Below are 14,701 nucleotides of genomic sequence, written 5' to 3' on the forward strand. Positions count from 1 at the left end.
GAAACTGGTGCCCCAGCAATTCTCTCAAGTATTAAGTACGTAAATAAGGTTAACAAGACAAGTAAGACATAGGCATGATCTATTAACTCTCATCTGCCTTGATAAACCTCATCGCTTCTTATCGAGAGCCAGCTCAGCGAGACGGTGTAATCAGTTAGACACTTGAGAGTTAACTGCAGGTAACTCGCCGCTGCACTATGCACGTCTGTTATATCTGCGCACCCGTCCCGCATAAGCGCTTACTAGATGGTTATACTTGGTTGAGTAGGTAAGTTTTATTGCCTAGAGGGTCTCTTGCTACAGCTTAACTAAATTTTAAGAAGTAATCTAGACTAGTAAAGAGACAAAACAGACACTTTAGCTTATTTAAGATATTATAGAGATAATAGTACTATACGATCTCTAATAATAAAAAATATTTTAATAATAACTATTAATAGTGTTTTTCTAGTTAATAAGTAAAACTATATTATTATTAATACTTTAGGTTTATAGCTTATATATACTTATAGTATAGGTAGATAGATATAATATAGTAAGAATCTAATATAGTAACTTTATATAAAAGCTAATACCTAGCTCCTTTCTATATAGTAAATATTAGTAGAAGTATATAGTAAAGGTAATAAAGAGCTAATTAGCTATCTTTTAATAACTAATTACTTAATATACTAATATAGATATATATTTAAAAGCTTAAGTAGCTATTAGTTAAAGTTTAGTTTAGTTATAAACCTAAGTTTATATTATAAACTATAGCTAAGTTATATACACTTTTTAATTAACTAGTAATTCTAAATATATAATAAGTAGCTTTAAAAGAGGTCTAAGTAATAATAGTTTATATAGAAAAGCTAGAGTATAAAGATTCTTTATACTTTAAAGCCTTTTAACTTATCTTTAATTTTATTCTTAGTCTTATTTTACTATAACTAAAATTATATATTTATAATATAATACTATTACTAAAGCCTAGATATTTAAGCGCTATATTCTATAGTATTTTAGTAAAGTACAAATTACTATATATAATCTCTAATACTATTATAGTATTTTAAATATTTATAGTAAAATTTCTAAAAACTTAACTAGATAGTAAAAAGAAATAAAGAGTATTACTTAATATAATAGTAATATATTTTATATAAAAAATCTAGATAGTTAGTAGTACCTTAAGGTTAATAAAAGGCTTAAAGTAAAGCTTTATAAAGTTAGAATTTAGCTTCTTCTTATATAAGTTTATAAAGCTAATAAGGCTTTTTTTAATACTTAGCTTTTTTAACTTAACTAGCTTATTACTAAGTAGTATAATAATACTATTCTAACCTTAAATAAAAGCTACTTTAAGTTAGCTTTTAAAAATTCTAAGTATTATAATTAAAAAATAAGATTAGTAGTAGTAATTAGGAAGAAATAGAACCTATATATACTATTAGTAGTATAAGAACTAGTAACTATTAGAGTAATAGTAATAGTAATAGTAATAATAGTAATAGAAATAGTAATAGTAATAGTAATAGAAAGTAAAGAGTAATAACTAGGTTAAAAATAAGAACTAATAAGTAATTAAAACACGTACGTAACTGAAATATAATAGTAATATAATATATTAATCTCTGTCCTTTTGAAATTATTATAAGTTAAAATAGATTAGAGAAATATATATCCTATATTAGATTTCTATTAGAGTAATTATAACCTAAATTTAAATTTTAAAAAAGATTATAGGTCTTAATTAGTAATTAAGAATTAAGTATTCTATAAGAATTATTATATACTATTACTTATTATCTAAGTAGATAGATATATTATAGTATACCTATATATAATAACTAAATATAGAAGCTAATACCTAGCCTTTTTATAAATAGTAGGTATTAGTAAAGTTATAGAGTAATAGTAATAAAGAGGTTAATATATTATAGGTATTTCTATCTAAGCTTCTATTAGCCTACTTTTAGTAAACCTCTAGGCTAAGGGTATAAGGCCCTTAGAGCTCTAGTTTATTGTACTTATAAACCTCTAAAGCTTATACCTAAAAGATTTATTTAATTTTTTTAATAAATACCTATTTATCTTATATCTTAAATGCCTATTTATAGTACTTTTATAATTTAAATTCTTTATACTTTTTCTTTAAAAAAGTAGTTAATTTAAAATTAAAAAAAACTATTTTCTTTAATAGAAAAATAATACCTTTTTAAAGAAAATAAAATATTATACCTAAAAAAAGCTTAATAGTATTCTTATTTAGAACTAAAAGGAACTTAGCTCTAAAGTAAGGCCTAGCTATATATATAAAATATATAAAAAGCCTAAATAAAAAAAAAGAAACTTTTAAGTAAAAAGTAATTTACTTTCTAATAAAGAACTAGTTACTTAGAAAAAAAAATATAAAAGCCTTTTAAAATAATTTTTAATTAAGAAAATAAGCTATATAGTTCTTTTTAAAATATAGCTAGAAAGTAGTATTAATAAAGTTTTAAAGGTAATTTACTAATTTAGTATTTTATAACTTTTTTAGAAATTACTTTTAAAAGTTTATATATAAGTAACTTTACTAAGTAGTAAGTAGTATAATTAGTTAATTTTAAATAAGCTTTTAAAATAATAATATTAAAGTACTAGCCTAGAATATATTATAATTTTAAAAAAACACCTTTAGGTTACTTTATAGTACTTAGGCCTAGAATACTTTACTACTTTAGTAAAGCTTTTCTAGTTAGTATCTAATATAGTAAGAAAGCTAATTAGAATACTTAATATAGTTAACTTTAAGCCTAAATTAGATATAAAATTCTATATTTCTACTTTTTAATAAGTAGATTAGTAAGTTAAAGATATAAATATTAATTAAAGTATACCTAGGTACTAGAGAACTTTATAACTAGAACTTACTAAGTAATAAGTACTATTTAATATAAAGTATACTAAGAACTAATCTAATTAAAGTTTAATAAGAAAGTAATTTATACTTAGGCTAATATTAACGTAGAAAAGTAAAAGTAAGTATAAAACCTAGTTTTTATATAGTATAAAAACTACTTAAAGTTTTAAAACTCTAAGTTATATACTAATAACCTAGTTAATATATTTTCTATTTTACCTAAATTATAAAGAATCTTTACTTTATTAAGGCTTCTTTAAGCTTATAAATAGTAGTATAAATAATAAGTTAAAAATCTTCTTAGTATAAGTAAAGGCCTCTAAAGCTTACTAATAAAAGATTTAATATAATAGAGTATTAAAGACTATTACTAAATAGTTATTATTTAAGTAAACTTTTTATAATATAAAAACTACTATAGGTATAAAGATAAAGTTAAAACTATTAAGTTTTATAAAGCTTAAATAAATAGCTACTTCTTTAACTTAAAGTAGTTATAAGAAAAGATATAACTTTAAACTTTTAAAATAGTACTAGAACTAATCTACTAGTACTTTACTTTAGGCCTAGAACTAAAGTAGTAAGTAAGTAGTAAATACTAGTAATAATTAAAATAATAAAAAAAAGAGTTAGTAAAAACTAAATTAAAAAACTAATATTAACTAACTTTAAGACTTAAAGAGCTAAAGCCTAAAAAAAGATAAGCTTTAATTATAAATCTTTTTTAATTATACCTAAGACTAAATTTAAAAGAAAAATAAACTTATATTAAAGTTTCTATAATTTTATAAAAGTTTAATAGGTTTATAATACTTTTCTATATACTATCTAACTTAAGTATAGAAATTAAGATTATTAATTAATATATAGTTAAGAAAAAAAATCTTCTTTATAGTCTATTTTATTAGAAGCTAGTAGTAAGCTTTATTAATAGTAACTATTTAAATATATTTAAACTATATAAACTTAGACTATTATATAGTAATATAAAGAAAACTACTAAAAGAGTAAGCTTTTAAATATTCTAAGTAGTAAACTTTATAAGTTATAACTTTATACTAAAGTACTTTTAGCTATAAAAGGTAGATCTAAAAATCTATTTTTTAATAAGTAAGTTTAAATAGTAGGTAGATAATACTAATAAAATTTAGTTACTCTTTATAAAATAACTACTTAATAATATAAGCTTAAGAGAAAAAGTATATATTCTCTACTTTAGTAATTTAGTATATAAGCTTTTACTTAGTAGCTAGAAAGCTCTATAAAAGAAACTCTTATAAAGAAACTCTAAAACGCCTATACTTATAAATAAAGTATAACTAGAAAGAGATATAGTTTAAGATATAAAGTACTATTACTAAAAGAAGATTCTTTAATTAAAGAATAAGTTTTTAAAAACTATTAATTATTTTTACTACTATATATAAAACTATCTAAACTTAGCCTAGTTAGTAGAAATAGTAGCTTATTAAATAGTTACTAGTTTATATAATAAAAACTCTAATTAAGCTAAACTACCTTTAGGTATAGCCTATATCCTTACTAATAATATTAAAATAAATACTTTATATCTAATAGTTAAAGATAATATATCTAATTTAAATAAATTAAAATTTATATTAAAAAAGCTATACTATAAATAGTTTATATTTAGTAAGTATTAAGTAGATATACTTTAGCTTAAGAAAGAATATAATTACTTTATTAACTTAAAGCTAGAAACTAAGGTTTTAGATCTTTTTATTTATAACTTTTTTAGTAATAAGCTAGAAATTCTATAGAACTACTTTAATATAGCCTAAAAAAAGAAATAGATTAATTTTAATAAATTACTTATAAGTACTTTAATCTTCTTTATACTAAAAGCTAATAAAATAATATAACTTTATATAATCTATTATAAACTAAATAAAGTTATAATTAAGAATTTATACTTTATTCTACGTATAAGTAAGATTTTAAATTAATTATTAAAGGTAACTATCTTTTTTAAGCCTAACCTTTATAAAGCCTATTATAAGCTATAGATTAGAAAAAGTAATAAGTAGAAAATAGCTTTTAAAATAAAGTATAGCTATTTTAAGTATTTAGTTATACCTTCTAAATTAGTAAATATACTAGGAATATTCTAATTTTATATCTATAAAGCCTTAGGTTGCCTAGTAGATTATACCTATATAGTATATCTAAATAATATCTTAATTTACTTTAAGAATAAGGAGAATTATTATACTTATATTAAAGAGATTCTTAATAGGCTTATTAAATAAGGCTTATACTATAAGGTAAGTAGATATATTTTTTTTAATAAAATTTAAAAAGTTCTTAGGCTTTATTATTACTTTTAATAGTATATTTATTCCCTAGAGGATAGGGATTAATATATTATGTTACTATTGTGTTTTAGTTACGTACGCGTTTTAATTACTTATTAGTTCTTATTTAGCTAAAGTTTAACCTAGTTATAAATATTTTATATTATTAGCTATCTGCTTCTTATTACTATTACTATTGCTATTACTCTTACTACTACCTTCTAACAAGGTTAGCTAGCTTTATTCTTGTTCTATATTAATCTTACAGTCCTACAGTAAGGTTTTATACCTTCTAAATTACTTCTATAAGTCTTCTTTTTTAGGCAGTATACCTAGGGTCTATAAAAGCTTACTTAAAACGCCTCTTATCCTTAGTTAAAATAGTATTATTACGCTACTTAGCAGCAAGGCTATTAAGTTAGAAGAGCTAGGTATTAAAGAAAGCCCTATTAGCCTTATAGACTTATATAAGGAGGAGCTAAACCTTAACTTTATAAAGCTTTACCCTAAGCCTTTTATTAAGTATAAAACACTACTTAATATCTAGATTACTTAAGTAGAATATATTACTATTATACTAAGTAATTTCCTCTATTTCCTTCTACTACTTAACTAGGTCCTTAGAGATCTTACTAAAGATATCTAAAGTACTATACTAGTACTAGTAATTACTTACTTTAATTCTTTAATTATTAGTTTACTACAAGATGCAGTGTAGGAACTCCTAAGCTACGCTAATAAGATTATATTATTAGTTAGGTATAATCTTAGTTATAAAGAAAGATAAGATAAGATAGATAAGATAGATAGATAGATAGATAAAGTATTTAGATCTTAACTCTTAAGGCGCGTAGGATATTTATATACTAGCTTATCTACATAAACTATTATTACCTACACCCTCTCTAAAGCTGCCCTAGTTATATATTTAGGATTACTAGTTAATTAGTAAGAGTTTTTATAACCTAGCTATAGTTTATAATATAATCTAGAGTTTATAACTAAACTAAACTTTAACTAACAGCTACCTAGGCTCTTAAATACACGTCTACACTAGTATATTAAGTAGCTAGTTATTAAAGAGACGTCTAATTAGCTCTCTATTACTATTACTATGTACTTAAACTAATATTTAATATATAAAAAGGGGCTAGGTAATAGCTTCTATACTAAGTTACTATATTAGATTCTTACTGTATTATGTCTATCTGCTTACACTAGAAGTATAAATACGCTATAAACCTAAAATAATAGTATATTTATAGACCTAGTAAAAGTATAAACTATTAGAAAGTAGCTAAAGCTTAAAAGATATAAGAATATCTAAGTATTTCTAGGTTTTATAAACTTTTATAAAAGATTTATTTATAACTACTTTAGTATTATATACCTACTAGTAGACTATATAATAGCTACTTAGATTTTAGTACTAGCCTCTATATAAGCTAGTATAGATAAAAAGAAGAAAAGAAACTTAAAAAAGACTTAAAAGAGTTTAATAAAATAGTATTAACTATAAAGATAGCTAATAAGGTATATAAAGCTTTTCTTTTTATTTAGTTAAAGTTTATAAAAGCTTTTATACTTTAATCTTAAATTTAATAAAGCTAGTAATAATTTTAATTAATATATTAGACTTTACTATAGTAGTAATCTTACTTTAGCTCTAAATATTTAAGCTAGTAACTAACTTTTATTAAAGGCTAGTAGTATTCTAAAGCTATAAGTTTACTAGACTATTAATTTAATAGTATATATATAATAAGAAGTTTTCTATAATTATAAAGTTATTTAAGTAGTAAAGATACTACTTTAAATTTACTCTATTAAAAATTTAAGTCCTCTTTAATTATAATAACTTTTAGTACTTTATGTTTATAAAGAAACTCTTTCTTAAAATAAAAAAGTTAAGTAAAAAAGCTAGCTTAATTTAACTTTAAAGTTAAATATAAGCTAAAACTAGAAAACCTAGTTAATAGACTCTTAAGACACTTTAACTATATATAAAGCCTTATAGTTAGATAATAATAAGTACTTTATAATATAATACTACCTATACTTTAATAAAAGCTTTAGATAAAGACTTTTTAAAAGTTTAAAGCTTAACTAATTAATTAGGTAATTTTAGTAAAAAACTACTTTAGAAGTAGGCTAATATAGCTTTATTAACTCTTTAAAATAGTTTCTAAATAGAAATAGCTAAATAGTAATATAGTTACTAGTAGTATACTACCTTTAGCTCTTAATAGCTATTTTATAGGCTATAATAGCTAAAGTTAATCTAGATTATTTAAAGCTTAAAAAGTAAGACTTTAATATAGCTATAGTATTAAACTATAAGCTTAATAATTAGGTCCTAGTTTTTATATACTTAATAAATATAGTTATAAAAAGAAAAAATACTTATATATTAAAAGTTTTTAAATAGCTTTTTAATTTTATTAAATAAGTTTAAGAATAAAATAAAGCCTATTTTATAAATAAAGTACTAGTAATATAAAGAGATAGTAAAGTAATTAAAAGTACTACCTTATAAAAAGTTAATTTTAGTAGTATTCTATATAGAAGTAGAAAAGTATAAATTCTTTATAATATTACTTTATACTAAAATATACTTATAAAAAACTATAATAATCTTATAAAAAGTTACTATAGAGTTTAAAAGACTTAAGATTTCTTTATAAAAAAGTATTACTAGGTATACTTTAAACTAGATATATATAAATATATTAAAAGGTATACTACTTACTAGTTAAATAAAACTTAATAGTATAAGCTATAGAAGATACTAGTACCTTTCTTTATACTTAATATTGTATAGTAATATTACTTTTTAAACTTTATTATTAACTTACTTAAGTTTAACAATAACTTAAAGAATATATATAATTTAATTTTAGTATTAGTAGATAGGTTTAGTAAGTATATTTACTACTTTTTTATAATTAAAATAATCTTATTTTAAAAAGTAACTAAACTACTCTTTAAATATATATTTTTAGAATAAAAACTTTTAAATACTTTACTATTAAATTATAGCTTAGTATTTACTTATTAATTTAAGTTAAATATATACTACTATTTTTAAATTTATTATTACTTAAGTATAGTATTTTACTTTTAAACTAATAGTTTAACTAAGAAGCTAAACTAGAAGCTTAAAATATACCTATATATTTATATTAACTATAAGAAGAATAACTAGGTTTTATTATTACTATAAACTAAATATATATATAACTTTAAAGTATACTTTATTTTTAAAGAATACTCTATTAAAGTAGTATTTAAGTTAAACCTAAAAGGCTTTAATAGAATTTTAAATAAGTATTAGTTAAGGTAACCTATTAAAGTTTAAAATATAAATATAAAAGTACTAAAGCTTTATTAATAAGTTACTAAAAAACTTACTTAATAGTAAAAAATATAGAAATAAGTAAAGTAAAGCTTTAAGTATATCTAAAAAAGTATAGTAAAATAGTATAATTTTAAGTACTTTAAGAAATACTATACTAAAGGTAAGTAGGTACTTTTTTAAGTAAAAAATATTTTTACTAAGTAGTCTTTAAAGAAATTTAATACTAGGTACTTAAAGCCTTTTATAATTATAAAGTATATTAGGAAATTAGCTTATAAACTAGTACTACTACTCTTTATAAAATCTATATATTAAGTATTTAATATATTATTCTTTAATCTATAGTAGAAACTTTTTACTAAAAAGAGGTTCTAGCTAAAGCTTATATAACTTTTAAAAAATACTTTACTTAAAAATAAATATAAAGTTAAAAAGATTATAAAATACTATAATACTATTACTTAAAGGTAGAAGTATAAAGTAAAGTAGCTAAGTTAGTTTAATAAAAATACTACCTAAAAACTACTTAAGAATCTTAATTACTATAATAAGATTTTTTAACACTATCTAGTAAACTTATAAAATATATCTTAAAGTACCTATAAGCTACCTAATAAATATAGGTAAAAGGTAAAAGCTTTACTAAATTTAGAAGTTAATAATCTACTAAAGTAAAAATAAGAATATCTTAAAAAGAGCATTTAAAAGAAAAAAGAAAAAAAAAGCTAAAGCTATAGTATAGTAATTACTTCTAAAACTAAAATTATAAACTAGTATAAAATAATATAAGCTTTAGTAAAAATAAAAAATTATTATTATTATTTCTTATATTATTTAAAGAAAGTAAAATATTTATTTATAAAAAGAACTTTTATAATTACCTATTAGAATACTATAAAGTTAAAACTAATACTACTTAAGTTATACTTACTTAGTAAAGAACTAAAGAAGTTAGTAGTAAAAGTTTTCTAAAAATACTATTAACTACTTTTTAACTAGAAGTATAAAAAGCTACTAAATAAAAATACTTTTAAAGTAATAATAAAAATAAAATCTTCTTTTTCTTAGTATTAGAAATATTAGTACTATAGTAGTAAAAGTACCTATTAATATTCTTAAAAGTACTATTATATAAGAAGTAAGCCTTTATAAGAGTATAAATAAAAATATTATTAAAATAATATAGGCTAGTTGTACTAAAACCTAACTAGAATAAATTAGTAATAAAAAAATACTAAAATAATAGTAGATTAACTTTATATTACTTTAAGTTATACTAAGTAAAAACTTAATAAGCCTAAGTAAAAGCTATAGTAAAGAAACTACTATTAGTAATAGTATAGCACTTAGTATTATTATATTTAAAGAAACTTATATAATAAGTTTTAGTATAAGTATAAGTATTTACCTAGTTAGCCTATACTTAGTTATTTATATAAAGTATATTAAAGTTAGTAGTAAATATAAAGCTAGTAAACTCTTAAGTCTTATAGAAGGTATACTTAAGGTAGTAGTTAAAAATATAAATAGTATAATAAAACTTAGGCAGAATCTATTAAAGTTAGTAATAGTTAAAGTATAAATAAAATAAAATAAGAAACTTACTTTAGTATAACCTTTAGTTTTAGTATTAAAATAACTACTATATATACTTTAACTAGCCTTATATTTATAATATAGCTTATTACTTTACTATAACTTAAAAAATAATATAATAGTACTATTAAAAAGGTACTTAGTAGAAGTAATAGTAAAGAAGTTAATATAGCATATATACTATAAGTAAATAAAAGTAAGCTAAAAGGCTATACTAGTAAAAAGCTAGTAGATCTACTTAAGTAGAAGTATATTACTAATATAAAAAAGCAGAAGTATAGTAAGTTAATAAAAAGAAAGTTACTATAGTAATATTAAAGTTATAAAGTAATATATAGGTATTTTATACCTATTTAATATGTATATATAGGCTTTCTAGAATTACTATAATACTATACTATTTACCTTACTTTATATATACTAATAACTATAAAAGGTTATTATTATATAAATAAATAATAAATACTACTTAAGATACTAAGATTATACTTAGTAAACTACTTATAAAGAGCTAATAAACTTCTATAAAAGAATTATAGTTAAAAACTTAATAAAAAGTATAATAGGTACTAATATTAAAGTAAGTACTACTTATATAAGATAAACTTTTAGGAAGGCTACTAGTAATATCCTTTATAAAAGTAATACTAGCCTATAAATAATTATATAAGTTAGTATAAATACTAACTCTTATAATAAAGTAAGTAAATAATAAATTATTATAAGTAAACTTTATATTAAGCTTTTACTTTATATAATTATATATTATAAAGCCTTTAAAATAGAGCTAAAGAAGTAATAAAGCCTAATAAACTATTTATTTAGTTAATAAGTACCTAATAAAGTAAAACTTATAAATATAAAGTTACTAATAATAATATATAGTAAGTATAACTTATAATAGGCTTAGGCTTTGCCTATACCTTAGCCTTAGCTTAGTAGGACTAGAGGAATATATATATATATATAGGATTTTTCTCTACTCCTTAGAGAATATAATACTATTATTAATACTTATTACAGCTTAACTTTAAGGCTAGTTTATAATATTTATATTCTCTCTTCTAAAAAATACTTTGTTATAAAAGATAGGATAGATAGTGTTACTTAGAGTTACTGTCTTTTTACTAATAATATTATAATATAGAATATCTAGAACAGACTTTAGAAATTATAAATATAATAAAAGAAGAATTAGGCTATAATAGCTACATTATAATAATAGCTAAAAAATTTATAAAACCTCTATATTACTATTTTAAAACTCTAACTAGCCTCTCTAAGTAGAGCTTTAGTATTAGTATCTATACTACTAACTCTAAAACTCCTCTAGAATAAGGCTAGTAGAAGTATAAACTAATAAATACTTTAGCAGAAATTACTTCCTATAAGAAAACCCTTCTTAGGTAATAAGATATACTATAAAGTATAGAAAGTTACTATTATATATAAGCTATATACTAATAGTAAGTTTATTAAAAACTTATAAGACTAGTTTATATTTATCTAGGCTAACTTTAGTACTACTATTTAGAAAGAGTTTACAGTATACTATAAGGCTAGAGGTAAGAATAGACTATAGAACTCTATATACTTTATAAAATATCTTAAGTTCTACTATAGTAATAATAATAGTAAAAAATAGGCCTAGGCTAAACTTAAAGAAATCTACTAAGAAAAGGTAAAGCTATTTTTTAAGTTCTTTATTTAGTTTAAGTAGCTTCTAGTATAAAGTAGTAGTAATAGCTAAAACTATAAGTAAAAGCTTAGTAAAATAGTATAAGCTCTAAATAGTAATATATAAATAGTAGTACTTTATTAAAGAGTCTTATATATAAACTATAATCTTACTATTAAGAAATATAAAGTAATTATAGTAAATATTTAAAACTATAGCTATTAAGGTATAGATATAATTAACTTTATAGAAACTAGCTCTACTAAAGTAAAATTAGAATAGTAATATCTAAATAATTTATATTAGAGTAGTAAGAACTAGAAATAATATAGACTAGTAGGTTCTATATAGTTAAAATACTAGAGTAGGACTAAAATAGGCTAATTAGGTTTTTAAAGATCTTTTTTTACTAATATAAAGCTATAGGCTTATATATATAATATAAGAAAAGTAAATACTATTTCTAGAATTATACTAATACTATATCTACTAAGTTAATAAAAATTTATATAGTATAGTCTCTTTAGGTAGATAGGTATTTAGAAAACTAAGAGCCTCTAGTTAAAACCTTAATTAGAGGTTCTATAAAAATACTATAGTAAAGAAGTAACTACTCTATTAAAAAAGAAATAAAATTATAGTAGATATTAGTAATTTAATAAATAAGTTACTATTTTTAATACTTCTTTTTTTTAAGGATACTAAATATATAAAAGTATTAGTAAACTTAGAGTATAAGTATTTTAAAATAATTAGTAAAAGAGTTATAAAAAGAATAAAGCTAAAGCTAGTAAATATTCTACTATAAGTACTATAATAAGTAGTAGGCCTACTTTCTAATACTTAGATTACCTAGTTAGCTATTCTAAACTATAACTTAAATAGCTAGTTAAAGTATATAGTAGCCTATATAGTACTAGGCCTAGTATATAATATAATTCTAAAAAAACTATAGATAAAATAAAAATAAGTTATATTAAATATAGCTTAAAACTAGTTAGTAATTAAATAGGTAGGTAATCTAACTATTAAGAAATATAGTAGTAGGCCTTAGGTATTCTTAAAGAATTATATAGAGGTTAGAAGAATAAAAGACTTAACCTATAAAAATATAGTATTAGAGGTAGTACTAACTTAGATTTACTCCTTTAGTCTATAAAATATAACTTATACTATTAATACTATAAAAATAAAGTAAAGTACTATAGAATTAAATAGAACTATAATACTAATACTACTTTTAAAACTAATAGACTTTATAAACCTCTTTAATAAAGATAAAGTATTAGAACTACCTCTATATAGATACTAGCTAGATTATTATATATAACTTTAATAAGATAAAGATAAATAGAAACTAAAATTACTATTAAGTCTACTATACCCTATATTATATAACTAGCTACTAAAACTCTATAGGTAGGTAATAGAACTTATAGATAAGAAATAGATTTAGATAAGCTTATTCTTTATAAAGGTACTTATACTACTTATTAAGAAACTATTAAAAAAATAGAAGCTATATATTAACTACTAAAGGCTAAATAAGATTATAGCTTTAGACTAATACTTACTTTCTCTAATAAAGAAAACCTTATAGATACTAATAAGTACTAACTAGTTTATAAAAGTAGATATATAAACAGCCTTTTATAGACTTTATATAGCTAAAGAAGATAAGGCCCTTATAGTATTTTAAATAAAGTTTAGATTCTTTAAGTAGATAGTTTACTTTATAAAACTATTTAAAGAGTTAGTATTATTTTAACAGTATATTTATAGAATACTAAAGAAGATACTTAGTAGTATATTAATACTATACCTTTATAATATACTAGTATATTTATTAGGGTTTTAAAAAGACTATATAGAAAAGATATACTAGGTTTTAACTCTAATAGAGAAGGTAAGACTAAGCCTTAATATTAAGAAATATATATTTACAGTTAAAAAGGTAAAATACCTTAGCTATATAATTAAGGTAGAAAAAGAATTTAACTAAACCTAAAAAAGTTATAAGCTATTTAAAAATAAAAACTACTATTAAATATTTAAGAAGTAAGAAGTTTTTTAGAATTTATTAACTTTTATAGGGATTTTATTCTAAAGTTCTTTAAAGTTATAGCCCTACTAAACTAATTAATAAAAAAGGATATACCCTTCTAGTAGTAAAAGAAGAAGAAATAATTATTTCTATCTTTTAAGATAGTATTTATATTAGGTTTAATTCTAGTATAATAGAACCTAGTATAAAAAATAGTAGTAGAGCTAAACTATTTAGAAATTACTTTTAAAGGTTACTTATTATAAAAGGTTAAAGAAGTATTATACCTAGTAGTATACTACTTAGTAGCCTTAATAATAAAGTAAAAGGTTTATACTATTTATAATAAAAAGCTTATAGCTATAGTAAAATATCTTAAAGCGTAGTTATTAAAACTCTAAAGTATATATTAACTATTTATAATTCTAAAAAACTATAAAAACCTTAAATACTTTACTACTAAAAAAGAGCTTAGTAAGTAGTAATACTATTAAGCTAAAATACTTTTAAAGTTTAGTTTTTACTTAAAGTTCTACCTAAGCTAACTAGTATTATAACCTAATATACTAAGTTACTATAAAAAAGATAAAAGGCTAAGGTAAAGATAATAGTAATATATAATAATACTATTAAGTATAGTTATACTTAAAACTACTTAAATAGAATATTCTACAGTAGTACTATAAAGAACTTAGGTATTTATAAATATATATATATAAAAGTGTTATAGGTATTTCTATCTAAGCTCCTATTAGCCTACCTTTAGTAAACCTCTAGGCTAAGGGCATAAGGCCCTTAGAGCTTTAGTATATAGTACTTATAA

Source organism: Dothidotthia symphoricarpi (assembly GCF_010015815.1).
Source record: "Dothidotthia symphoricarpi CBS 119687 unplaced genomic scaffold P153scaffold_17, whole genome shotgun sequence".
In the NCBI taxonomy this organism is placed as follows: Eukaryota; Fungi; Ascomycota; class Dothideomycetes; order Pleosporales; family Dothidotthiaceae; genus Dothidotthia; species Dothidotthia symphoricarpi.